The sequence below is a fragment of the Notolepis coatsorum genome (genome assembly GCF_963971535.1).
Source record: "Notolepis coatsorum genome assembly, chromosome: 1".
Lineage (NCBI taxonomy): Eukaryota > Metazoa > Chordata > Actinopteri > Aulopiformes > Paralepididae > Notolepis > Notolepis coatsorum.
Window position 1 is genome coordinate 271,835,688 of NC_140165.1, and position 26,361 is coordinate 271,862,048.

Sequence of the window (26,361 nt, forward strand, 5' to 3'; positions counted from 1 at the left end):
TTATTTCAGTACAAAAGTGATACATAACTTCTACCATGACAGTACCGTGGTAAAACTGAAATTACCATCAAGCGTCCATGATACTTCTTGGTAAGGGGCTGTTTGGAAGATGCTACAAGTAATGAATGTAATTCTCCAGGATGAGTGGGAGCCGTGGATATAACTAGCTACTTTCTGAAGAGTCCGTCCACCACACTGTGACCCACCTCACAGGCCACTGTAGAAGATAAGTACTTGTATTTATAGTACATACAGTAGCAGGTTCTCCTCCCTCGCAGCATTATGACGTGACATACCATGTAATGAGCATCTGTTGTGGCCCATATAGCAGGATGTGACAGGAGCTATAGGCAGAGAATGGTCATTACCATAAATATGAATCTATATATGACACTAATGAAAACTGGACGAGAGCAAGAAAGGGTTGGAGGGAGAGATAAGAGAAGAGAGAGAAGAGTAGTCAATTAAAACGTGTTGACGATAAAGGCAGCGGGTTGAGAGGGAGCTTTGAAGTGTAGACATAACACACACATGCTAGGATGAAGTTAAATGTACCAATACAATATGTGACCCAAAGAAATGGGCAGAATTTGTAACAAATCATGTTGCTATTGTGGACATAAAACAAAAATCCATCAAATTAATTAAATAATGATCATTGATTTTGAAACAATCACATCCTACCCCCTCCCATCACACTATAAAACATTTCATGGGAGATGTGCAGTCATTTGTAAAATATGACCAAGTGCGTTAGTGATTAAAAGCTCTTTAATGGTCATATTATGTGTCTTTGTGAAGTAAATTAGAACCTGCCCTATAATTCAATATAATATAGTCTGATTATTGATACAGGTCACTATCGAGTTATTATGCATGTTATCTAGTATTATGTAATATAGTACTTGCATAATGAATGTGGTTATAGTAGAATGCATAATGTAGATAAATGACATTATAGACCTATGCCATAAAGATATCTCCTTTGATTGACAGGCATGAAGATCATATATAGACCAATTAATGTGAAGCACAAGGGCATGTTAACACACCTCCAGTGTACTCTTTTTGTGTTCTACGAGGAATGTGCAAGGATATCTGGATAGCTGGTTAACCAGTCATTAAAAAAACTAAACTTTTGTATACATTTTATTCTGTGAATGTGTAAAAATATTAAATAAAGTGAACACACGAGACAGTGTTTGTGAGAAGGGGATTTGGCGGAGCCCAATAGCAAACACAGGAGGAGAGAGAATGGAGCGTTTTAGGGTATTTTAATGTAGTTTTCCCCAAGCAGACAGTTTGACAGATGGAATGTGCGACAGACAGGTGTTAAGAGCTACAGGTGTCTCTATCTATCTCAACACCGATTGGAGATAAAACCCTGTGGCCGCTCGATATCCCTCAGCGAGGTGCTAAACTCGCCAAGTTCTCGAGTCAATTCCTAATCCTAATCACGCTTATTTCATAGTCACTGGTTAGTTTTATCCATTTCATATGAAATATAAACTTATAAGAGTTGTTAACCTCTTCATTGTTTGTAATAAACAGAATGTCTGCTTGGGAAAACTCCTTTCATTGAATAGTCATATTCACAGCTGTAACTGAGGGGTACAATTCCCTGACTGTATTACTAGATATGATACTTACTACCACTACCTTTGTACTTAATATTCGGCCACCCAGTACACGGCATAAATATATTATCATAAACACTCTCACGTAGATGAAACGGATCCAACACAAATGTACGAAGTCGAAGTATGCGTTTATTACTACACAGCAATGGTGTGTAGAGCAAGCACTTAATCACTTAATTACATTTATGAATTGAAATAGTATGCACTTTTATGGCAAAGAGTATTCGTCGGTATATCAATAGAGAATGTCCAATCTCTGATGGCGCAGGTGGTAAATATACGACCTGGAATAGTTAAGGAATAACAGCAATGATACTTTAATGATTATATACTAGATACACTAAGGGGGGGTTAATCCGGTCGCTTGTAAGCCGACAGGAGTAGGAGGGGGGGGGGGGTAGAATCCGGCTGCCTCGTCCGGCCAAGGGTATCCCAGGTGAACCCACTGTAGTGCCGTTCAATGCGCCGGCGATCCTTGGACCACAGATGAAAGCAGGTGGACTCTTTGTGGGCCGGCTCTCTCCGGTCCACGGGGGAGAGACGTGAAGCGACCTCGTCTTGCAGAGCGTCTCCTCACCTTGCGTCCTCTCCAGGGGGGGGGGTTCCAACACACGGCAGTGTCGGGGGTCTTTATCCATGGAATAATCAAAGTATACAAAGCATAATCCGTGCCTGGGAAGGCGGGCTGTCGTCGGTAGAATAATCCGGTATACAGGTCCACTCGCTCGTCGGCTCTGGGGCTCCTCGGGTGCAGCTTCACATGGGGTCAACCACCCTGGGTAAGCAGCCAGTTCTCTGCCCGAAACGATGGGGTACTGACTACGGTAGTATTCTCACCGCACGAAGCACTATATATTAACAGACTATTATTAGCTTAATAGACTACGTCCAACTCGACGATATAGTGCCAAATATGACTATTCAAATATTAATATACACGATGTCTCAATACCGATGGTAGGCGAACTTGGCCTTACTCCCACACGTGGCGTCGCGGGGAGGCTTTACGTCTGTGACTCTATTGGAGGGTAAGAAACTGGACTGAAAAGAAAGTCCTACTTTAGTAGCGCAGTATATATACGCACTATGAACAAATAGTCCCATTAGTGGTGCGGTAGCCAGATTCCTACGCGGAACTAGGACTTGTTCGTACATGTGGAGCGGTACGTTTGAACTGGGTCTGAGGGGTATGGCAGCCTGGCACCAAGGTCTCGACCAATAGTAGAATGGAGACTATTATGGGATGTTCAGTAGGCTAGAATGGATATTCAATGCATATTGTACAAGGAATATACAAGGGATATCAGGGAATATTAGAGAATATACAAATACAATTAAATATATATATATAAATAAATATATATATTCGGTTTAATCTGGCCCTTCACAACAGCCACCCCCTGATTGGTCCCAGACCTAATCAGTTAAACAGAGACAGATTAATCGCGTTGTCTATTTACACATAAGGGTTTGCTGTAGGGGTCAGTCAACTTCACAAAGTCATAGGGTTGTAGGGTCATGGTCATCATCGATTGTGTCTGGGAGTCGAGGCAGTTCTATGAGCCTCGCCACGGGACGGGTGTAAGTGCGACCCTGGACGAGCACTTCAGCTGCTCGGACCTTGCCGTCGGCACCGGTGATCACTTTGCTTACGCGGCCGGCCGGCCACATAGCTCTGGGCAGTGATTGATCAATAATCATGACGACTGTTCCTTCTGTCAAATTGTCTCTCTCCTTTACCCACTTCTGGCGGGTCTGTAGAGACGGTAGGTAGTGCAGTAGGAAACTGTTCCAAAACTTGTCGGCTAATACTTGGCTGTACCTCCACATTCGTCGGCCGTTCGCTTCTTCAGGCCGGTACATTGTCTGGGGTAATGCAGGATCTAGCCGCCCCATCAGGAGTGTGTTGGGGGTAACTGGGTCGATATCCGCCACATCACTGGAGACATATCCGAGGGGCTTCGAGTTAAGTACTCCCTCAATCTCCGTGAGGACTGTCATTAGGACTTCTTCCGCCACAGTCTGGGCCCCAAGTACTGCGTACAGGGCTGTCTTTATGGAGCGCACTTCTCGTTCCCAAGTGCCACCGAAGTGGGGTGCGTTTGGGGGGTTGAATTGGAAATCAACCTGTGCTGGAGCGAGGTGGGTCTTAAGTTCTGGGCCCATAGCTTGGAAGCTCTCTCTCAGCTCTCTTTCGCCGCCTTTGAAGTTTGTCCCATGATCGGACAATAGGGTAGACGGTCTTCCTTTCCGTGATGTGAATCTACGGAAGGCCATAAGGAATGAGTCTGTGCTCATGGTCGGGAGAAGCTCGATGTGTATCGCTCTGGTGGTCATGCATTTGAATACAATACCCCACCGCTTCTCGGTTCCTCTTCCTTTCTTTATGTGCAGCGGGCCAAAGCAGTCCATACCCGTTGAGTGGAATGGCTTGTCACCGATTCGGAGGCGACATGGAGGAAGGTCAGCCATCCTTGGTATGCTGGGCTGCGCGCGCCACTTGCGGCAGTCTAGACATGTTCGCTGGAAGCGTCGTACCGCCTCTCTTCCTTGTAGGATCCAGTAACGACGTCTGATTTCCGCGAAGACTCTTTCTGCTCCTGCGTGATGTACATCCTCATCGTATTTCTTTATAATCAGCTCTGTGACCTTGTGTCGGCTGTTCAATACGATCGGGTATTTAATGTCATCCGGTAGATTGGGGGCTCTGCGTAGGCGACCACCCACTCTGATGAGGGTATGAGCGTCGCTCTCGGGGGCCAGATGAATTAATCTGCTGTCGGATGGGACGGGCTTTCCTCCCTGTAGACAGGCCAATTCATCGGGGAACGAGTCTCTCTGGGCTCGCTGCAGTAGAAGCAATTCTGCTTCCTCGTAGTTAGCTGCTGACATATCAGCGGGGGACTTGCACTCCGGGTGGTACCGCAGGAATGTTCTTTGTTGTGCACTCTCTATGGACGTGCAATCGTCTATGTTAGGGTCGGTGGAGGCTACGGTGCTCAATCCACAGAACACAGACTTCTTATTTTCCACCTCCTCTGGACTTGCTTCCCTCGGGATAGGCATGGGCCACTGTCCTTCCGGGAGTCTTAGGAATGTGGGGCCGTCACTGTAGACATTGCGACGGGTGAGGTCATCCAGGGGCATCCCCCGGGTGATGACGTCAGCTGGGTTCTGTTTTGTATCAACGTAGCGCCACTCTGTTTCTCCGGTTAACTCTTCGGTTAAGTCTTGAATCTCGGTGACTCTGACTCCCACGAAGACTTTGTACTTGCATGAGTCCGATTTGATCCAGGCGAGTACCGTCGTGGAATCTGACCACAGGATTGTTCTAGACACCGGTATGGTGAGCTCACGTTGGATGAGCGTGGCTAGGTGCGCTCCGGCTAGGGCTGCGCAGAGCTCTAGACGTGGGATAGATTGTTGCTTGCGTGGGGCTATTCTCGAGCGGGCGAGGACAAATGCTGTGTAGATCTCTCCCCCCTGGTCTTGGGCCCGCAAGTAGGCTACTGATCCGTATGCGACCTCTGAGGCGTCACTGAAGACGTGTAAGTCCATTTTACATGTCTCTGGCCTCACCGTGGGTGGGAAGTAGCTTCGGCGCATATTAACGCCTGGGAGTGAGTGGAGCTCCATCTCCCACTCTCTCCAGGTGGATGCAAGGTGTGCGGGAATGGGGTCGTCCCAGCCCTGGTCCTTGTCCCACAATGCTCGTACAATCATTTTTGCCCTGGTGGTGTACGGTAGAATACATCCTAGCGGGTCATATTGTCGGGCGAGTGTTGTGTACACACTCCGTCTGGTGGTCGGCGCCGCCGCCGGCCTTCCCTGCTCCGTAGTCAGGGGCTTGTGTCTGTAGTGAAGCGAATCTGTTTTGAATCGCCACACCAATCCCAGGGTCATCTCCTGGGCTTCTCCCGGGATTGTAGCCATCCAGGTCTCGCTGCTGGCTGCCTTGTCCTCGGAGGAGAGGCTGCGCAGTACTTGCGGATCGCTGCTGGCCCACTGCCTGAGATCAAAGCCGCCTTTGATCAATGAGGCGCGGAGTTTAATCAGGAGAGCCTCGGCTTCTTCTTGGGTTGAAAGGCTTTGTAGACAGTTGTCTATGTAGAAGCTGTTCTTTACGCTGTGTCGGACCTCTTCGTCCGCTGCTGGGTCCTCTGCTACATGTTTCTGTAGTGCAAATGTAGCACAGCAGGGGCTGCACGTCGTTCCGAAGGGGAGGACTTCCCATTGGTAGATGGCTGGGTGCTCATCTCCTGGCTTCTCTCTCCATAGGAACCGTAACAGGGGCTTGTCCGCCTCTACTAATCTCACCTGCAGGAACATTCCTTTAATGTCCCCGCTGATGGCCACCTTTTCCTGGCGGAAGCGGAGTAGAACGCCGAGTAGGGAGGGGCCGAGTGTGGGACCGGGCAGTAACTCTTTATTTAGATTTCGGGATCCGATCTGGTAGCTGCAGTTAAATACTATGCGGTCTTTACCGTTGTGATGGACCTTGTGGTGGGGCACGTACCACGATTCAGTGGTCTGGTCAGCCTCTTTAATGTCCATCTTTGTGACGTGTCCCGCTGTGATGAGCTTCTCAATCTCAGCGCGGTATACACTCTCTTGGGCGGGGTTCTTGGCTAAGCGCCGCTCCGTGTTCAGCAGGTACCGTTCTGTGGCGTCTGTCTTGGCGTGGAAAGTAGGCATTCCTTCTCGCCGCAGGAGTGGCGTGGCGTATCTCAACACGCCGTTGACCGGGACTCTCTTGGTCCCTGTCTCGAGGAGGTGAATGGCGTAAATGTCATCTTTAGAGCGAATGTCTTTCTTTCCGTTCTTAAAGGGCATTTGTTCCAAGGTCCATAGCCGCTCTACGTGTTGCAGGAGTGCGGTTTCTCCCTCTGTGACTCGGGAGTGGAGACATCTAGTGGCTGTACTTCGGTTGAGAGATTTGGCGAGCGGGCCTTGGAGAGTCCATCCCAAACGGGTCTCGACTGCTGCAGGACAGCCTCGGGGTCCGGTATGAACCCGGTCTATCGGGACAATGAGGTCTGCATGGTCGGAGCCTATCAACAGGGTCGGCATAGCATTGTCTATGAGCGGGATCGGTAACTTGCGCAGATGTGCATATTTCTCCATCAGCTTGGCGACGGGGTATGTGCACCGCGACAGTCCTATTTCTTGGCTGGTGAAAGCGTCTGTAATCTGGTACCGTCGCTCCGGCTGGCCGCTTGCTGCGATAGAGAATGAGACATTCTCGCCCTTTATCATCTTCAAATCTCGTCTTATTGTCCGAATTGTCATTTGGGTTTCGCTTCCCCGCAGCCCTAGCTGGGCCGCAGCGGAGGCGAGCAGCAGGGTCTTCTCTGACCCGTCATCGAGGACGGCGTAAGTGTCCAGGACTTTATTCTGGTAGCTTAGTGTCACACGCACTACTTTTAGGAGTACTCGGGCTCCACTGCTGCTGGCGGGATCGATGTACATGGCGCTCGCTTTGCGGCTGGATGGTGCGGGTGAAGGGCGCCGTCTGTTACTGTCGTGAAGTATGTCCAGATGGGCTCCATCGCACTTGGTGCACCCTTTCTTTAAGCGGCATTCGGCTGCCATGTGTGAGCGCGCACAGCGAAAACAGCGCTTGTTGGACTTTATCCATTGACCTGCTTCCTCCGCGTTCAGCTTGGGGAAGGAGTCACATTGCGCTAGCCAGTGTTCTTTCTCACAGTAGGGGCACACTATCTTCCACTTCTCCGTTCTGGAGGGGGTACTGTGGCTCCTGCTGCTCGGTACTGACTCCGATTGGTGCATCACAGTCACCGATCTTCTTCCATCATTTAGTCGTCTGGTTCCTTCTCTGGAGCCAGGGGTGCTCCGTCCGAATGTATCTAGCCGTAGGCTGCTGACTTCTCTCGCCAGGAAGTCTGCTAGATCGAGGAGGTTCGGTTCGGGGCCATTCGGGTCTCTGTGGTCCCTCTGCCGCCTAAAGCGCTCCTGACGAGCGGGCGGCAGCTTCTCCAGAATCCTTTCCACATTTGAGTTGGCGTAAAGTTCATGCCTCCCCTTCTCTCTTTGCGCTCCCAACATCCCTACCAGGGACTGCACTCTGATGGACAGGTCGTCCAGTGCTCCATTGTCTATTGCTGGGGGTAAGCGGTCGATGTGTCGGATCTCCTGGATCACGTAATCCCATATGCGCCCATACCTCTGGTCCAATGCTACCAGCGCTGCTGTGTATGGGGTGGTGGAAGTCGCGTAGGCGAGCGCTATATTATGTGCGCGGGGTACCTTTAAGTGCTTCAGTAGGATGGCGTATTTGTGGCGTTCATCCAATACATCCACCAACATGGTCTCCAGACACATGCAGAGTTCTGTATACTGGGCCCGGTTCTCTTGGGTGAAGTCAGGTACCATAGGCGTGCCAATGTATGACGCTGACTGTGGATACATCGGCGAGCGTTGGGGGAGAGGCCTCCTAGGCGAGTCTCCTCCCGCTCCTTGGTATGGGCTGGTACCGGCAGTGTACCATGGCCCGCTTGTCCAGGTGCTGTTCCTGGGTGCGGGTCGTGCGTCGTGCTCACCCGTGTATAGAGTCGGGGGTCTGTAGCGCAGCTCCGCGGGAGTATAGCCTGGGCTGTACCGGACCTCCTGGTCCGGTAGAGTACTGTGCTGTCTTCGGGCGTGGTTCTCCTCCTCTTCCTCTTCGTCTTCAGTTAGGTCATCCAGTGCTTGTAGTCTCTGGTTTAGCCTCTCCACAGGATATGCTGCTCCTTCCCGGTTGCTAGGTCTCGCTTGGACCGGTGGGGGGAGGTGGTCTGTGGGGGGTATAGACCTCGTCTGTTGGTCAAGTTCAGGGTTGTTTACTCGGCTAGGGGATGCCGCCCTGGAGGTGTGTCTAGACGAGTTCCTGGAGCCTCTGGCGGAGGGAGAGGGTGTTGTCCGTCTGATCAGCTGTTCTATTAGTTGCGACTGCTGTCTGTCGCGCGCTGCGTCCCGTTGAGCACCGGCTCGTTCTCGGGCCACATTCTCTTCCATCTGAATGCGTCTTATTTCTAGACGTATCTGCTCGTGTTCGCTTCGCTGCTGGATCTGCAGTCGGTCGCGTTCAGCAGCGGCGTTCAGGCTGATGAGGAAGGCCTGCTGTAGGGTCCTCTCTGCCTCGCTGGGAGAAGGCGGTTGTATAGGGGAGCCTTCCCTCGGGGTACTCCTTGCGGAGCCTTGGAGCTCTATCTCCACGGTGCTCTCCCCGTCTTCTTCCGTGCCGAGTTCTCTCTCGGTAGCGTTGTATTCCTCCCGGGACTCATCGGGGACTACTTCTTCAGTACTGGCGGGGTGTGAAGTCATGTCTGGTTCCCACTGGTCCCCACCGTGAACTTGGTCAGTTACATTAGAGCCCGTAGGGGCCTCTATGGTCGGGGTAGTCTGGGCGTTGGGGTTAGACATACTTTTACTTTCTAGTTTTACCGCGTTTACTGTTAGTAGAAGACTAGGTTGTTGACTGACAGCGTAAGCCTCTAAGTACTGAGGGAGCCGTCGTTCGCGCTGCGGGCGTTGGTTAGGAGGATCGTTTCGTGGAGTGTTCATCATAGGCCATTTCAATATTAATAACACTATATTAATATTACACTAATTACCATCCGGTTCGAAGGACCAATTGTAACTGAGGGGTACAATTCCCTGACTGTATTACTAGATATGATACTTACTACCACTACCTTTGTACTTAATATTCGGCCACCCAGTACACGGCATAAATATATTATCATAAACACTCTCACGTAGATGAAACGGATCCAACACAAATGTACGAAGTCGAAGTATGCGTTTATTACTACACAGCAATGGTGTGTAGAGCAAGCACTTAATCACTTAATTACATTTATGAATTGAAATAGTATGCACTTTTATGGCAAAGAGTATTCGTCGGTATATCAATAGAGAATGTCCAATCTCTGATGGCGCAGGTGGTAAATATACGACCTGGAATAGTTAAGGAATAACAGCAATGATACTTTAATGATTATATACTAGATACACTAAGGGGGGGTTAATCCGGTCGCTTGTAAGCCGACAGGAGTAGGAGGGGGGGGGGGGTAGAATCCGGCTGCCTCGTCCGGCCAAGGGTATCCCAGGTGAACCCACTGTAGTGCCGTTCAATGCACCGGCGATCCTTGGACCACAGATGAAAGCAGGTGGACTCTTTGTGGGCCGGCTCTCTCCGGTCCACGGGGGAGAGACGTGAAGCGACCTCGTCTTGCAGAGCGTCTCCTCACCTTGCGTCCTCTCCAGGGGGGGGGGTTCCAACACACGGCAGTGTCGGGGGTCTTTATCCATGGAATAATCAAAGTATACAAAGCATAATCCGTGCCTGGGAAGGCGGGCTGTCGTCGGTAGAATAATCCGGTATACAGGTCCACTCGCTCGTCGGCTCTGGGGCTCCTCGGGTGCAGCTTCACATGGGGTCAACCACCCTGGGTAAGCAGCCAGTTCTCTGCCCGAAACGATGGGGTACTGACTACGGTAGTATTCTCACCGCACGAAGCACTATATATTAACAGACTATTATTAGCTTAATAGACTACGTCCAACTCGACGATATAGTGCCAAATATGACTATTCAAATATTAATATACACGATGTCTCAATACCGATGGTAGGCGAACTTGGCCTTACTCCCACACGTGGCGTCGCGGGGAGGCTTTACGTCTGTGACTCTATTGGAGGGTAAGAAACTGGACTGAAAAGAAAGTCCTACTTTAGTAGCGCAGTATATATACGCACTATGAACAAATAGTCCCATTAGTGGTGCGGTAGCCAGATTCCTATGCGGAACTAGGACTTGTTCGTACATGTGGAGCGGTACGTTTGAACTGGGTCTGAGGGGTATGGCAGCCTGGCACCAAGGTCTCGACCAATAGTAGAATGGAGACTATTATGGGATGTTCAGTAGGCTAGAATGCATATTGTACAAGGAATATACAAGGGATATCAGGGAATATTAGAGAATATACAAATACAATTAAATATATATATATAAATAAATATATATATTCGGTTTAATCTGGCCCTTCACAACAACAGCAATACTATTTAATAGGTAGTACTATTAATAATAGTGTAATATTAGCGTATAATATTAATAATCATTTCCATTAGACCAGGTCGAAAACACGCTCAATACAAGGGTATCCGCGTCGAAGCCATACTTTTGACTCCAACCCGGGTACAGACGTAAGAATTGCTGAATAGTCATTGATATAACTTTAGCTAGAAGCAGTAACCAGCAATGGATTGAATCTGTAATCAGGCTACCAGGACATAATTACCTCCCGCTTACCTCAGATGAAAGCAAGGCGCGGCCAGCACTTTGAAAGATCATGATGGAGCTTGTAAAAGAACGCGGTCCAAGAGTTGAATAAAAGTATTTAACAAAGTTTGGTTTAATTAGAAAAAGTTGTTACAATAATACTGTCTTGGAAAGATCCAATCCAGGCAAATAACAAAGCAAGGACATAAAAAACTCATCAAAGACGAAATCAACATCTTTCGCCTGAAGAACATAGTTTAAAAAAAGTCACAAAAGCTTTTCATGTGTGAACATTACCTTTTATACACAGTTCTGTAGCGTCATATTGCAAGAAAAGATAAACACTCCTCCTTTCAACTGTGTCTGGTCATTGGCTCATTTCTACTCCAATGGTTAGTAACTTAAAAAAGTAAAAGTAACAGTTTTACTGAAACGGATTACTGTTCTGTGGAAATCCCCTGGGATTCCATGTGCATCTGCACTGGTCCGGCCTTCAGCAGGAATAGCCTGTAAGCTTATAGATATATACAGATATATACAGATATATATATATATACAGGTACAATACAGACATATACAATAAACATATACTTAATCATGGTTATATGTTTACACATCACACATGTAGCTCAATCATCACCCGTTGTAGGATGGCTTTTCCATCGGTAGTGCGATAGTAATGGGTTAACCGCTGCAGCAACCAATCAGTGGAGTGCATTTTTCTTACAGAAGACCAAGGTCACACACAGGGAGGGAAGCACACGGTGGAATCACACATTCCTAAAGCACCCAGCATTAACAGGGAACGGAACAATTGCACTGCTGTGATATACAAGATAATACATGGTCCTTCAGCATATACAATAAACATAAATTTAATCCTCTATTTATATGTTAATGCTTAATATACTACATCATACATTGCTTCGCTTTTAAACACAGAGGGAGCAGTATTTTTGTCCAAAGTGCCACAAGACAGAGAGAGAACAGGATGTCAATACAAAAAGGGTCACTGTAGTTTAGTGGCACTTCAACAACAGGTATAGAAATGTTCTTGGGGTTAGTACAGGTGCACTCCTTGTGCAGTACGGGAGAATGTTCTTGGGGTTAGGACAGGTGCACTCCTTGTGTAGTACGTGAGAATGTAGACACAGGGCTGTGTCTGGGGTGAAAGCAAGAGCACTCCTTGTGCAGTACGGGAGAATGTTCTTGGGTTTAGGACAGGTGCACTCCTTGTGCAATACGGGAGAATGTAGACACAGGGCTGTGTCGGGGGTGAGAGCAGGAGCACTCCTTGTGCAGTATCAGCACGGGACGTCCGGGTAGGAGGGACACTGGAGCGGAGGTCCTGGGCACACGGAGAACAAAGGTTAGGCCAGGGAATATCAATGAGTACAGGTAGCAAGGCTTAGGTTCAGTCTTCTTACTTGGAAGGTAGTTTAACACTCCCACGACGAGGGAACAGGATCCGCCAGCTGAAGTATCTTCTGGAGCCGGGGTCCGGTGGCGGTCGGCGAAGCGGCGGTTCTGCTCAGCGGAGCGGAGCAGCGCGGCCCTCGTGTCCTCCCATATCCTCCTGCAGCGTCGAAGGTGGTCCTGCACCGATGGAACAGCGATCTCCTCCTCCTGTGCAGGGAACAGTGGGGGTTGGTAGCCCAGAGAGGACTCGAAGGGGGACTGACCTGTAGCCGCGGAGGACAGAGAGTTGTGGGCGTACTCAAACCACGGCAGGAAAGCACTCCAGCCGGAGGGGTCCCGGGTCGTCACGCAGCGGAGGGCGGACCCCAGGTCCTGGTTGGCCTGCTCCGACTGGCCGTTGGTCTGCGGGTGGTATCCGGAGGAGAGACTGATCGTGGCCCCCAGGGCCCGACAGAAGGCCTTCCAGACTTGGGAGATGAATTGCGGGCCCCTGTCGGAGACGATGTCTACCAGGATCCCGTGGAGGCGGAAGACGTGGAGCACCATCAGGTCTGCGGTCTCTGAAGCAGATGGGAGTTTGGGGAGAGCAATAAAGTGCACGGCCTTCGAGAAACGGTCAACGATAGTGAGAATGACTGTGTTACCGTGTGAGGGGGGCAGACCGGGAACAGGGAGCGGATGGAGGAGCCCGGCGGGTGGTCGGTGGGAAGCCTTTCCACGAGCACAGACGGTGCATGCAAGGACGAAGGCGCGGGTGTCCTCCCTCATGGAGACCCACCAGAGGTACAAACATGCCCCCGTCTTGAGTCTGTGACGGCGTTCGCTGAGAGGGAGGCGAGAGCGGTCAAGTTCCATAGGCTCCGAGTCTTCGGCTCTGCGGCTCTGCAGCTGCACACTATTGACAGCGCGCCCAGAGGGAGGGGAGCGAGACGAGCTGGGCAATGAAGGGCGGGCGGCACTAGCCTTTTCACGGCGCCGTTCGCGGAGGCGCGTGTCCAATTCTCTGGCTAAATTAATTAACTCGTCAAGGGAAGAGGGCTTCTCCTTAGACGCCAATTCATCCTTTAGGACGTCGCTGAGGCCTTGGCGAAAATCACCTCGTAATGGCGTGTCATTCCACTCGGAACCTGCTGCTAGGATACGGAATTCAATTGCATATTTGCTCACGCTGACGCGACAGCGTTAGAGATCTGTTTTTGTGCATGTTTTTCCATTGGGTTTCTCTTATCGGGAGGGGAAACCCTTGCAAGCACGGGGAGAACATGCAAACTCCACACAGAAAGGCCTGGGAGATACCCCACCTGGCTAACTGGCAATGCGGAAACCTGGTCCCCAAGCAGGAATCGAACCCTGGACCTTCTTACTGTGACAGTGTTAACCACTACACCACGTGCCGCCTAAAAGAGAAAAAGAGAAAAGAGAGGAGAGCGTAGTAAAAGAGAGGAAGAGGGAGAAAGAGGGAGAGAGGGACAGACATAGAGGGGAGATGGAGAGGAAGAGAGAGAGAGAGACAAAGGAGAGGAGAGATAAAGAGAGAGAGGAGAGAACGAGAGATGGAGAGAAAGAGACAGACAGAGAGAGTAGAGAAAGAGAGATTGATAAGATATGGAAAGATAGAGACAGACACAGAGAGGAGAGATGGAGAGAAAGAGAGAGAGAGGGTTTAGAGAGAAAGCTGGTATCGTGGGGGGGGGGCACATGGGAACATGCTGGTTGTTCTGCCTCACTGCTCCTGCTGCGTCTTCAGGGAGAGAAGCTGAGGAGGAGGAGGAGGAGGGGTTGAAGAGAAGAGGGGAGATAGAAAGGAGAATCAAGAAGAATCAAGAGGTTTATTTGTCACATACATACCAGGGCATACTGTGAAATGTGGGTGGTCATGCCCGCATTGATTGTGCAAAATACAATAATAAAATAAAATAGGCATAGAAAAAATTAAATAGGTAAGACACAAGATATGCATGGTAAAAAAAAAGTTCCTGAGAAACTGGTTCCTATATACACTACTATACAATATACAATTTACAATTTTAACTCTTAATGTATCTAAACTATACTATACTGTAACCCTCCCGGTCCTACTGGACCGGCCATTGGACTCTCACCACCTCCATTCATAAACAATATGCTACTGCCATCCGGTGGCCTGATTCAGGTGTTGCAGCTCTGTGGTCTGGCCATTCATCTGTTTTATGTTATTTTCACCAATCTGTGTTTGGTGCATTTGTAGTCTGTGTTGGCTGCATTGTTTCCCCTGTTTTAGTCTTGTGTTCCTCCTGCCTGTGTTTTGTAAGTGTGATCTAGTCTTGTGTGGTCTCAGTATTTGTATGTTTGATTCTAGTTTATTCCCCAGTGTGTTTCTTTCAGCCTTGTGTTAGTTCTGTTTTACCACAGCTGTGTCTAATCACCAATCACCCTCATGTCTCTAATTAGTTTGTGTATTTAAGTGTTGTCTGCCCAGAATCCATTGCTGGGTCATTACTCCTGTTACCCTTGTTCCCGTGTGCTGTCTACTTTGTGTACCTCCCGTGAAGCTTCCCGTATTTCCCAGTGAGTCCGTTCATGTATTGTTTGCCCACGTTTTCCAGCATTGCTGAGGTTTGTTTTTGAGTTTTAAGTTTGCTTTTGTTTTCTGCGAAGCACTGTAACGTTAATCATTTGCCACGTTCAGTAAAGCTTGTTATTTACAACCTCGACTTGTGCTTCGTCTATCTCACTCTCCACTGCCTCTCCTCGTGTTTAAGTCTGCATTTGGGTTCTACTCACCTCTACCACCGTCATGCCATCTAAACGTTCCACTCATCGAAACACTATACAGTACCTTTTTCCTTTAAAGTGACTTTCTAGAGGGAGCTCCAGTAGCTCACCGCGTACCTCGAACGCTATTTCGGCGTCGGGGACAACCGTGCGCGTCACGGATCTGGGGTACACGAGTTCGACTCCCGGACTCGCCGTATTTTCTCAGAGTGTCTTTCCCCCGATCTATACCCCATTCAACCTGTTTCTGTCGGTCATGCTTGACCAGAAAAAGCGATAAACGCTAAAAGAACCAGCTGACTGGTCAAAGTTAAAAAAAAAAAAAATTACTTTCTATTTTTTAAAGTGACATTTTGTTTAAAGTGATTGTTTTAGCGGTTGCTGCATGAGTGTTAATATAATAATAATAATGCAGGACCTGTCGCAGAGGTATTTATTCGGCATGCAACGACACACACGCACACAGTGGTTCGTTTTTTAACACACACACACACACGCATGCATTGTCTTTTAGGATCGCCGATGCGATACTCCTCTGCGCTTAACCCATCCTGTCGTCCTTTCCCCCAAGGGCAGCTGGGAGCAGACGAGGGCTGTGGCGTGAGCCACGCCCGGGGACCATCCAAGTGCTCCTGCCCGTCTTCATCACGGACGCGATCTGTTGTTGTGCATGTTTTTCCATTGGGTTTCTTTTATCGGGGGGGGAACTCTTGCGAGCACAGGGAGAACATGCAAACTCCACACAGAAAGGCCTGGGAGATCACCGACCTGGGTACCTGGCATCGCGGAAACCTGGTCCTCAAGCGGGAATCGAACCCTGGACCTTCTTGCTGTGAGGCGACAGTGTTACCACTACGCAACCGTGCCGTTGTGTGTGTGTGTGTGTGTCTGAGTGTGTTCATGTGTACTTGTAGTGGAGAGTTCAGTGTTCAGTGTTCTGATGGCCTGGGTGAAGAAGCTGAGCCGGAGTCTCTCTGTTCTTGCAGCGTGTGACCGTAGGCGCTTGCCTGACCGCAGCTTGAACAGGCTGTTGTTGGGGTGGTGGGGGTCTTTCATTATTCTGCAGGCTCTGGATTTGCACCTCCTGTTATATAAGTCCTGCAGGGGTGGTAGTGCGATACCCATAGTAGACTCTGCTGAGCGCACCACTCTCTGGAGTGCCTTCCTGTCCTGTGCCGTGCTGTTTCCAAACCAGGCACTGCACCTGGCTCGCTGATAACAAACTATCATTACACCTGGGTAAAACAGAGTCCATTCTCTTTGGATCAAATAACAAACTCAGCAAGACCGACGGCTTCTCAGTTACAGTGGGTGACAATATCGTCACAAGGAAAGATGAAATTACATACCTAGAGGCAAATCTTTCCTGTGACAAAATGGCATCCAATGTAATAAAAAAAGTCAACCAACGAACTCGATTCTTGTACCGGATCTCCTCTCTCGTAAACAAGAATACCCTGAAGACTCTGGCAGGAGCACTCATTCAATGGTACTACGACTATGCTTGCACCTCATGGTACCAAAGCACCTCAAAGGCGCTAAAAACAAGATTACAAACATCACAAAACAAACTGGTCAGACTACTACTTGACCTTACTCCTAGAACCCACCTCACCCCTGCCCACTTTGACTACCTAGGATGGCTTAGAGTAGACGACAGAGTACAGCAACTTGCAATGGGCCTGGTCTACAAGATACACTATACGACTAAGGTACCCATGTACATGTCAAAATACTTCCCAAAGGTCAGTGAATACCACGACCACAACACCAGAGGGAGCTCAACAAATCTTGTTAAACCCAGATTCGGCTCAAACAAGGGACTAAACACGTTTCGCAATTATGCCACATCAATGTGGAACGCCTTACCCAAAGTAAAGGAATGTGAATCCCTACCCACATTCAAAACCGTTCTTAAAGAGCACCTACGGGAGGCTGCAATTCAAAACTGGCCACCGTAAATGTCCAAACCCCCCCACCCCCACCCCCTCCTATTAGACAGTCTCCTCCCCACCATATGTATATATTCTCTCCCCACCGTATGTATATTTATCTCCCACCCACCCCCTCCTAATGTACAGTCTCCTCCCCACCGTATGTATATTCTCTCCCCACCGTATGTATATTTCTCTCCCACCCACCCACCCCCTCCTAATGTACAGTCTCTTCCCCATCATATGTATATATTCTCTGTTAGGATCTATGGGTAACAGTACTGTATATTTGCATATCATATATGTCACAAATGTAACAGTACTATATACTTGTTATGTCATGTATGTCCCTATGCCATAAATGTCATGATGTCATGTATGTTGTGCATGTCATAAATGTCACAATGAATTGAAAATGGGGGACCCTGATGAAAACAAGACAAACGTCTTTCTCTGGTCTGCATCCCCTTAACAATTGTGTGTATTGAGCCGTACTGTATTTGTACCCATTCTGCAATCTGTTAAATAAAGTTTTCATTCATTCATTCATTCATTCATTCATTCATTCATTCATTCATTCATTCATTCATTCATTCATTCATTCATTCATTAATTCATTCATTCATTCATTCATTCATTCATTCATTCATTCATTCATTCATTCATGTTTCCAGTCAGAATGCTCTCTACAGCCTCGGAATAGAAGGAGTGGAGTATCTTCCCAGATACTCTGAACTTCCTTAGCTGTCTCAGGTGATAGAGGCGCTGTTTCGCCTTTTTCACTACAGAATCTATGTGTGTTGACCATGTCAGGTCCTCTGTGATGTGGACTCCCAGGTACTTGAAACTGCTCACCATGTCTACGATAGCCCCGTTTATCCACAGTGGCGTGTGTGTCCCCTGCTGTATTCTCCTAAAATCCACGATCAGCTCTTTGGTTTTACCAATGTTCAGGAGTAGGCTGTTATCCCGGCACCATCAACCTCCTCCTGATAGGCCTTCTCGTCATTGTTAGAGATCAGCCCCACCACCACCGCGTCGTCCGCAAACTTCACTATGGAGTTGGAGCTGAACCTGGCCGCACAGTCATGTGTGTACAGTGAATACAGCAGGGGGCTCAGAACGCAGCCCTGGGGGGACCCGATACTCAGGGTGATTTTGCTGGACGTATGACCCCCCACCCTGACTGCCTGGGGCCTGTCACTTAGAAAGTCCAGGATCCAGGCGCTCATGGCTGAGCTCAGACCCAGACCGATCAGCTTGTCAACCAGTCTGGTGGGGGCTATGGTGTTGAAAGCTGAACTATAGTCAATGAACAGCAATCTCACATAGCCCCCCTTCTGACTGTCAAGGTGAGATAGTGTGTTGTGTAGTACTTGGGAGACCGCATCGTCAGTGGACCTGTTTGTCCTATATGCGAATTGCAGTGGGTCCATGTTACTAGGGAGAGAGGCACAGATGTGGTCCTTGACCAGCCTCTCAAAGCATTTCATGACCACAGAGGTGAGTGCCACCGGTCTGTAGTCATTTAGGCCTGCCGGAGAGGAGTTTTTTGGCACAGGGATTATAGTGGACATTTTGAAGCAGGCAGGGACCACAGACTCAGCCAGGGATAGATTGAATATGGATGTAAATACTGGGGCCAGCTGATTTGCACAGGACTTAAGTATTTGTCCTGTTATCCCATCTGGGCCTGTAGCTTTCCGAGTATTTACTCCCATGAACGCTAATCTCACGCTGTGTTCAATCAATGAGAGAGTGTGACCCCCCCGCGGATGAACCCCCCTCCCCGTGGCAGCCGGCGCGTCAGTGGCGGCGTTAGCCGGTGAGCTAACGTCGCCACTGCTCGCCCCAAACCTGGCGTAAAAAAGGAGTTGAGTTCATCCGCGAGAGAGGCATCGGCACTCACTATTGAGGGGGGGCTGACTTTATAATCAGTTATCGTTCGTACTCCCCGACATTAGCCTCTCGTGTCGTTCTGTGCCATCTGTGTCTCCATCTTGTTCGCATATCGCCGTTTTGCAGCCCGAACCTCTTTGCGTAGCATATAAGCTGCTACCTTGTACTCTTCCATACTTCCCGATGCTCGGCCCGAATTGTAAGCAGTGGTACGAGCATTCAGGGCCACTCGGATGGAGTTGTCCACCCCCTGTTTCTGGTTTGGGAAAACCTGCACCTTCTTCGTGGGGACAATACTGTCAGCTAACGTTGCTATAAAGCTAACAACAACATCAGCATATTCACTGATGTCACTGGAGCTCGACCGGAGCATGCCCCAGTCGACGTCATCCAGTGCGTCTTGTAGCGTGGCCTCTGAGCTCTCGGACCACTGCTTCACCTCTCGCAACCTCACATGCTCTCTGTTTGTAGCCGGGCAAAAGGAAGATGGCGTCGTGGTCAGATTTACCTAGCGGAGGTGCTGGTACTGCCTTATAGCCCTGTTTGAAAGGGGTGTAGCAGTGATCCAACATATTTCCCCCCTAGTGGTGCATTTGATATGTTGGTAAAAGTTTGGCATAACTTTTTTTTAAATTAGCCTTATTGAAGTCGCCGGCTACGATCATAGCCGCGTCTGGGTGTTTGGTTTGGTGCTGGTTCAAATGGTCCTGTAGGTCTGCCAGAGCTCTGGCAGTATCGGCTTGCGGTGGGATGTATACTGCTGTTGTTATTATGGCTGTGAATTCCCGGGGGAGATAAAACGGGCGACAAAGGATGGATAAATGCTCAAGGTCTGGCCAAACAGGAGCGGGAAATTATCTTCACCTCCTTGGGGCTGCTGGATGAAGGATAAAGGCGCGACAAAGAGAGAAAGAGAAGATAGGAGGGGATGACATTGTTTGGACAGGAGTTACAGAGACAATACAGGCTTTAGAACAAAGGAAGATAGAGAAAGAGAGAGAGAAGGAGAGATGGGGAGAGATGGAGAGACAGGGGAGAGAGATAGAAAAGTTAGAGAAGATGAGGAGAGAGATGAGAGAGCTAAGAGAGGGATATAGAGAGATGGAGAGGGAGGACGGGAGATAGAGAGGGAGGAGAGAGAGGGAGATAGAGAGAGAGGAGAAAGAGAAATATAGGAGAGAGAGGGAAGAGAGAGTCAACCCAGATAGCAAAAGATGTTAATTCAATGTTGAGTTATGGTCAAAATGCTTGATTTTTGGTTAAGGTCGACGATTGATGGTGGATCAACCATTAACCGATGAACCACTTGACCAATGTTGAAAACATGTCATTGAATCAATATTGTTTTGTGGTTGAATTTTTATGATTGAAATGCCAAGATCTAATAAATGTTGAATCAACGTATGCTGCTCAACGTATGCTGTCGTCATTGTCTCATCACCCAGACTGCACTGCACTTGTGCTGCCCCGCCTCCCAGAATGCACCTGTGCGGCAGCTTCCTGGCTGCTACCGCATGTCTCTCTGCATCGTTAAGACTGGTGAGTACTGCATGGCAATAATGTCGATTATGTTGTATGTTGTATGTTGTATGTATGCTTTCGATTGCAAACGCCAGCGGAGTAGTGCCGTGTTCGTTTTTACATGGTAGAGAATATTATATTAACCGTTATTCATGCCTGCTAGCTGAAGCTAATTTAGCTAGTAGCGTTAGCAGTTAGCTATGATGAATGTTTCTTGATTTTGGTGTTTAGTGATATCCACCTGTTGCATATACTGTTATACATTTTATGTAGGCTAACGTCAGTAACGTTTCAAAATGTGGCTTATGATGTATTCTTTAACAGGATACACTGGCACAATCAGTTAGCTTAGCATTGCTGCTACCTTGCTTGCTAAAAAGTCATGGTAAACCAACAACATGGCAGGGTGCAGGCATACAGGCCGGGCCTGTCTCTCTCCCTCCCTCCCTAATGTGTTTGTGCTTAAAACAGTGAATGATGACCGCATGTTCTCAGAGCATTTTCAGAGCACTGTTAAACTGTTAAATGGTCATTTTAAAACTAATATAAGAAATTAATGTATATAGTGGTATATTTATGAGGGAAAAAAAATATTTGCAACAACTTTTAACATTTATACAGGTAGGTTATTGATAACTAATTCTGCTATGAGTGTCATATTACAGTGACATTCATACAGTATCCTTTGATTTCACATAATTTAATTATTATTTCACAATAAAATACTGTAATCAAAATCCTCTGTAATATCACATCAGATTTTGTAATCTCACAATAACATAGCAATATTTCACATTTAATTATTATTTCACAATAATAGTAATCAAAATCGAAAGGCCCATTTGCATATTATTGGTATCTAGGGACATCTATGGACCTCAGGGAATGTATTCACATTGTCAGAAATATTGTGTCTATTACTAGGCTTGCTTAAATTGTGATGAAACAAATGAGAATATGAATTATGATGTTTCTTTGCATCTTTGACAGTGAATAACACCATGCTAATAATGACCAAACATTAAAAACTGCCACTGATCTCGTTCAGTCCCCTCTTGAGGTCATGTGTAAAAGAAAATCGAAGGAAATTAATAAAGGGAAGATGATTAAACCGAAGGTTCTGTAGATGCAGTACTGAATTCTCCCATCCGGACCAATGCAATTTGAAATATTATTATAGAATATGATGCTTATAAATGACCTTATTATAGCCAATTCGCACATTTATATATATATTATCTTTCAAATGCCTGAGTTCAATTTGGATTTAGTATCACCAGGCATGCATAAGAACAGATAATAATCTACTGTAATCTACTGTACTTTTAAATTTTCCCCACAGTGCAACCGTTTTGAAACTAATTTCAGATCTAATTGTTTCTCCCACTTTGGCCTCCTGACAGACACCGATGCCTTTCAAAAGATCCAAGATGCCCTGGGTCAGAGAGGACGGACCATCCTGCAGTTCTGCCAGAAACTGGACAACCCGGAGATCAGGGAAGTTCTGGCCAGATATGATCCAGAGGCTTCGAAGAACACTCCTTATGGTGTACTTCAAGGAGCCTACGGAGAAACTGCTGCTCGGAGTTGATGTAAGTTTTATTTATTTAAATATTAAAATATTTGAAATGCTAAACGAGTGATTACAAACCCTACAAACACTGTGATAGACCCTCTAAACACTGTGATAGACCCGACAAACACTGTAAACACTGTGATAGATCTATCACAGTGTTTAGAGGGTCTATCACAGTGTTTAGAGGGTCTATCAGTGTTTAGAGGGTCTATCACAGTGTTTGTAGGGTCTATCACAGTGTTTGTAGGGTCTATTACAGTGTTTAGAGGGTCTATCACACCCGCTAAACACTGATAGACCCTCTAAACACTGGGACAGACCCTCTAAACTGCTCACCATGTCTACGATAGCCCCGTTTATCCACAGTGGCGTGTGTGTCCCCTGCTGTATTCTCCTAAAATCCACGATCAGCTCTTTGGTTTTACCAATGTTCAGGAGTAGGCTGTTATCCCGGCACCATCAACCTCCTCCTGATAGGCCTTCTCGTCATTGTTAGAGATCAGCCCCACCACCACCGCGTCGTCCGCAAACTTCACTATGGAGTTGGAGCTGAACCTGGCCGCACAGTCATGTGTGTACAGTGAATACAGCAGGGGGCTCAGAACGCAGCCCTGGGGGGACCCGATACTCAGGGTGATTTTGCTGGACGTATGACCCCCCACCCTGACTGCCTGGGGCCTGTCACTTAGAAAGTCCAGGATCCAGGCGCTCATGGCTGAGCTCAGACCCAGACCGATCAGCTTGTCAACCAGTCTGGTGGGGGCTATGGTGTTGAAAGCTGAACTATAGTCAATGAACAGCAATCTCACATAGCCCCCCTTCTGACTGTCAAGGTGAGATAGTGTGTTGTGTAGTACTTGGGAGACCGCATCGTCAGTGGACCTGTTTGTCCTATATGCGAATTGCAGTGGGTCCATGTTACTAGGGAGAGAGGCACAGATGTGGTCCTTGACCAGCCTCTCAAAGCATTTCATGACCACAGAGGTGAGTGCCACCGGTCTGTAGTCATTTAGGCCTGCCGGAGAGGAGTTTTTTGGCACAGGGATTATAGTGGACATTTTGAAGCAGGCAGGGACCACAGACTCAGCCAGGGATAGATTGAATATGGATGTAAATACTGGGGCCAGCTGATTTGCACAGGACTTAAGTATTTGTCCTGTTATCCCATCTGGGCCTGTAGCTTTCCGAGTATTTACTCCCATGAACGCTAATCTCACGCTGTGTTCAATCAATGAGAGAGTGTGACCCCCCCGCGGATGAACCCCCCTCCCCGTGGCAGCCGGCGCGTCAGTGGCGGCGTTAGCCGGTGAGCTAACGTCGCCACTGCTCGCCCCAAACCTGGCGTAAAAAAGGAGTTGAGTTCATCCGCGAGAGAGGCATCGGCACTCACTATTGAGGGGGGGCTGACTTTATAATCAGTTATCGTTCGTACTCCCCGACATTAGCCTCTCGTGTCGTTCTGTGCCATCTGTGTCTCCATCTTGTTCGCATATCGCCGTTTTGCAGCCCGAACCTCTTTGCGTAGCATATAAGCTGCTACCTTGTACTCTTCCATACTTCCCGATGCTCGGCCCGAATTGTAAGCAGTGGTACGAGCATTCAGGGCCACTCGGATGGAGTTGTCCACCCCCTGTTTCTGGTTTGGGAAAACCTGCACCTTCTTCGTGGGGACAATACTGTCAGCTAACGTTGCTATAAAGCTAACAACAACATCAGCATATTCACTGATGTCACTGGAGCTCGACCGGAGCATGCCCCAGTCGACGTCATCCAGTGCGTCTTGTAGCGTGGCCTCTGAGCTCTCGGACCACTGCTTCACCTCTCGCAACCTCACATGCTCTCTGTTTGTAGCCGGGCAAAAGGAAGATGGCGTCGTGGTCAGATTTACCTAGCGGAGGTGCTGGTACTGCCTTATAGCCCTGTTTGAAAGGGGTGTAGCAGTGATCCAACATATTTCCCCCCTAGTGGTGCATTTGATATGTTGGTAAAAGTTTGGCATAACTTTTTTTTAAATTAGCCTTATTGAAGTCGCCGGCTACGATCATAGCCGCGTCTGGGTGTTTGGTTTGGTGCTGGTTCAAATGGTCCTGTAGGTCTGCCAGAGCTCTGGCAGTATCGGCTTGCGGTGGGATGTATACTGCTGTTGTTATTATGGCTGTGAATTCCCGGGGGAGATAAAACGGGCGACAAAGGATGGATAAATGCTCAAGGTCCGGCCGAACAGGAGCGGGAAATTATCTTCACCTCCTTGGGGCTGCTGGATGAAGGATAAAGGCGCGACAAAGAGAGAAAGAGAAGATAGGAGGGGATGACATTGTTTGGACAGGAGTTACAGAGACAATACAGGCTTTAGAACAAAGGAAGATAGAGAAAGAGAGAGAGAAGGAGAGATGGGGAGAGATGGAGAGACAGGGGAGAGAGATAGAAAAGTTAGAGAAGATGAGGAGAGAGATGAGAGAGCTAAGAGAGGGATATAGAGAGATGGAGAGGGAGGACGGGAGATAGAGAGGGAGGAGAGAGAGGGAGATAGAGAGAGAGGAGAAAGAGAAATATAGGAGAGAGAGGGAAGAGAGAGTCAACCCAGATAACAAAAGATGTTAATTCAATGTTGAGTTATGGTCAAAATGCTTGATTTTTGGTTAAGGTCGACGATTGATGGTGGATCAACCATTAACCGATGAACCACTTGACCAATGTTGAAAACATGTCATTGAATCAATATTGTTTTGTGGTTGAATTTTAATGATTGAAATGCCAAGATCTAATAAATGTTGAATCAACGTATGCTGCTCAACGTATGCTGTCGTCATTGTCTCATCACCCAGACTGCACTGCACTTGTGCTGCCCCGCCTCCCAGAATGCACCTGTGCGGCAGCTTCCTGGCTGCTACCGCATGTCTCTCTGCATCGTTAAGACTGGTGAGTACTGCATGGCAATAATGTCGATTATGTTGTATGTTGTATGTTGTATGTATGCTTTCGATTGCAAACGCCAGCGGAGTAGTGCCGTGTTCGTTTTTACATGGTAGAGAATATTATATTAACCGTTATTCATGCCTGCTAGCTGAAGCTAATTTAGCTAGTAGCGTTAGCAGTTAGCTATGATGAATGTTTCTTGATTTTGGTGTTTAGTGATATCCACCTGTTGCATATACTGTTATACATTTTATGTAGGCTAACGTCAGTAACGTTTCAAAATGTGGCTTATGATGTATTCTTTAACAGGATACACTGGCACAATCAGTTAGCTTAGCATTGCTGCTACCTTGCTTGCTAAAAAGTCATGGTAAACCAACAACATGGCAGGGTGCAGGCATACAGGCCGGGCCTGTCTCTCTCCCTCCCTCCCTAATGTGTTTGTGCTTAAAACAGTGAATGATGACCGCATGTTCTCAGAGCATTTTCAGAGCACTGTTAAACTGTTAAATGGTCATTTTAAAACTAATATAAGAAATTAATGTATATAGTGGTATATTTATGAGGGAAAAAAAATATTTGCAACAACTTTTAACATTTATACAGGTAGGTTATTGATAACTAATTCTGCTATGAGTGTCATATTACAGTGACATTCATACAGTATCCTTTGATTTCACATAATTTAATTATTATTTCACAATAAAATACTGTAATCAAAATCCTCTGTAATATCACATCAGATTTTGTAATCTCACAATAACATAGCAATATTTCACATTTAATTATTATTTCACAATAATAGTAATCAAAATCGAAAGGCCCATTTGCATATTATTGGTATCTAGGGACATCTATGGACCTCAGGGAATGTATTCACATTGTCAGAAATATTGTGTCTATTACTAGGCTTGCTTAAATTGTGATGAAACAAATGAGAATATGAATTATGATGTTTCTTTGCATCTTTGACAGTGAATAACACCATGCTAATAATGACCAAACATTAAAAACTGCCACTGATCTCGTTCAGTCCCCTCTTGAGGTCATGTGTAAAAGAAAATCGAAGGAAATTAATAAAGGGAAGATGATTAAACCGAAGGTTCTGTAGATGCAGTACTGAATTCTCCCATCCGGACCAATGCAATTTGAAATATTATTATAGAATATGATGCTTATAAATGACCTTATTATAGCCAATTCGCACATTTATATATATATTATCTTTCAAATGCCTGAGTTCAATTTGGATTTAGTATCACCAGGCATGCATAAGAACAGATAATAATCTACTGTAATCTACTGTACTTTAAAATTTTCCCCACAGTGCAACCGTTTTGAAACTAATTTCAGATCTAATTGTTTCTCCCACTTTGGCCTCCTGACAGACACCGATGCCTTTCAAAAGATCCAAGA